We start from the raw sequence: 3,361 nt of genomic DNA on the forward strand, positions 1-3,361 counted from the left end.
TTCTTCTCTTCCCCACACCGTCCTTTCTCTAGGATAGACTTCTTTCTGGTTTCTCAGTCATTGTTGTCCGCTGTAGCATCGAGTGACATCGGCAGTATAATCTTGTCGGATCATAGTCCAATATTTCTCCATATACTGTCCGTTAATAGGCAGAATAGGTCGACTAGATGGAGACTAAATTCTAGTCTTTTACTGGATGAGACTTTTAAGGAATCACTTAGATCACAAATCGAGCTCTATATAGAAACAAATTTACCAACAGCCCCATCTGCAGGGATAGCCTGGGAAGCCTTGAAAGCTGTTTCGAGAGGTCATATAATTCAACATTCTTCGTTTAAAAAGAAGGAACACTATGCTAAACTACAGGAACTAGAGAAACAGATCAAAGTCGCAGAGTCAGAGTAAAAAAAAAATACATCATCTGTCAATCTTACCAGGTTGACTAAACTAAAATTTGAATTTAATTCAATTATGACCAAAAAGGCTGAATTCTGTCTCTTTCGGGCTAGACAAAAATATTTTGAGGAGGGAGATAAGGCCGGTAGACTACTCGCCAGATATATTAAACAAAGAGAAGCACGGAGCACTATTCCAGCCATTAGGGGGAGTGATGGGCATCTTCTTTATGACCCCAAAGAAATAAATGGTGCATTCCGAGACTTCTATGTAAACCTATACACCTCTGAGTCAAAGGTGAACAAAACAGACATCACTTCTTTTTTATCAACTCTCAATCTTCCGTCGTTATCTGAGGACCAGCTCGAGAGTCTTGACTCACATATTACTATTGAGGAGATAGTTGACGTTATTAAGCACCTACCTTCAAGTAAAGCGCCAGGTGTAGATGGCTTCACGGCCGAGTTCTACAAGGCCTACTCCAAAGAACTTGCTCCATTACTACTAAACACCTATAATGAAGCCCTGGAAAAGGGAAAACTTCCTCCTACTCTATCGGAGGCCATTATTACCCTTATTTTGAAGGAAGGGAAGGACCCTTTAGATTGTAAGAATTTTAGACCTATCAGTTTAACCTCCTGCGATAGTAAGATATTATCAAAAATTCTGGCTAACCGCCTTGACAAGGTGATAAACTCTCTGATTCACCCCGACCAGGTTGGTTTTATACGCTCCCGTTCCTCTGCAGACAATGTTAGGAGATTTGTTGATATTATGTGGGCCACTCGGGACAATGCCTCTCCCATGGCCGCCATCTCGTTGGACGCTGAGAAGGCGTTCGACAGGGTGGAGTGGCAATACTTGCTCTCCGCCCTGGAATGCTTTAGTTTCAGCAAGAAGTTTATAGAGTGGATTAATCTTATATATACTAACCCTACGGCATCAGTGCTTACCAATGGCATTATGTCATCTCCCTTTGAGCTGGGTAGGGGTACGAGACAGGGGGACCCCCTCTCCCCCCTGCTCTTCGCTGTTGCTCTTGAACCGTTAGCAATGGCTATCCGGAGAGAACCCACGTTTCCAGGTATTCAAATCGGTGATAGATGTCATAAACTGATGCTATATGCGGATGACATTCTTTTATTTGTCTCAGATCCAGAACGCTCTCTTTCCTCCCTATTTAGAATCATTGACAAGTTTTCATCTATTTCAGGTTATAAAGTGAACTGGACAAAGTCGGAGGCTCTTCCTCTCTCGCCATATTGTCCCAAATCCCTCTTTCAAGCAGGCACCTTTTCTTGGCCTAAGAAAGGCATTAGATATCTTGGCCTAACATTCCCCCCCTTACTGGCTGACTTAGTTAAAATAAACTTTGTTCCCCTATTGGATAAACTGCGGGCAGATGTAGAGCGGTGGTCTCCACTATTTCTCTCCATGTGGGGCAAAGTAAATATAATTAAGATGACCTGTGTTCCTAAATTTAACTACCTGTTACAAGCTCTCCCAGTCCGAATCCCACTACACTATTTTAAACAATTTGATCAAATTTGTAATAAATTCTTATGGAACAACAAACGTCCTAGAATGAGCCTGCGGAAACTGCAGAGGCCTGTAGACCGAGGAGGTCTTGGTGTTCCTAACCTGTTATATTACCATTATGCTTTCACTCTCAGGCACATGGCACACTGGACTCTGCCTCCAGAGAGAGCCCCCCCGTGGTTCCATATTGAAAGTACCATCTGCACCCCTCTGGCACTCAGGTGCTGTATTATGGCCAGACTAGCCCAAGAGAATCGATCGCACCCTATTTTGTCCCATATACAATGGGTTTGGAAGAGAGTCGCTTACATCTTTAAATTTGACCCCTATCTTCACCAGTCTGCTGGGATCTGGCTGAACCCTAAGTTGTGTATAGATAAATCGCCCTTCTTTTGGAAGCCCTGGTTTCAAAAAGGTATCGAAGTTCTAGGAGACCTATATCAGGATGGAACGCTAAAATCTTTTGAGGCTCTTAGAAGGGAATTTGATTTACCATACAATCAATTTTGGAAGTATCTACAGCTAAGACACTTAATGGTGCAAACATTTGGCTCCCCCACAATTGCCCCTCCTAGTGGTGATACACTTGAATGGTTTTTGAACATTTTTGGACTAGGTCATGAAGCCTCTGCTTACTACTCGAGGATCCTAGTGGCCTCAGACCCAAACATATGGTCCCTTAAACTAGCATGGGAAACAGATTTAAAGGTATCATTTACAGAGGCAGAATGGGGAAGAATTCTCAAGAATGGGAAAAAAATGTCAAGGGAACTCCGAACGAGATTGATCCAATTCAAGATTATTAATAGAATCTACTGGACACCATCCAGGCTACATAGAGTGGGTCTGGTTGACAGCTCGGAGTGCTGGAGGTGTAGTGACAGGAATGGTACTCTAGTGCATATGCTTTGGGGATGTCCAAAAACCCAGGAGTTTTGGCTAGCCATACATGGTTTTCTGGAAAAAATTGTTGGCCTTGACATTCCGTTCACCCCCAGTCTTTTTATTTTGGGTGACCCCAAAGCATTAAGTGAGGTGACTCCACCACTCGCCAATTGGATCCAGACTGCGTTAATGCTAGGACGGAAACTATTGGTTAAAGAGTGGAAGGCCTCATCAGCACCAGCACCGTCTCTGTGGCACATTTCTCTTGGGCAGCTGGCAGCCTTAGAACAATTCTCATATAGGCTGCTAGAGAAGGTGGAGGATTACCGCTTGAAATGGGGGCAGTATCACTCATATATTGAGAAATAATGGCAATTCCAGCTCATGTAAATAGCAATAGTTTTTAATTTTTAAATTTACTTTCATTTATGTATAAATAGCAATATCCCAAATGTAAAACGTGAAAGTAAACTGCTATAAGTAGGATTGTTATGCTGTAGATTTATATTGCTGTACATCACCTTCATGTTTTGTTGTGTCT

Source organism: Nansenia antarctica, assembly GCF_963989245.1.
Source record: "Nansenia antarctica genome assembly, chromosome: 2".
Lineage (NCBI taxonomy): Eukaryota > Metazoa > Chordata > Actinopteri > Argentiniformes > Microstomatidae > Nansenia > Nansenia antarctica.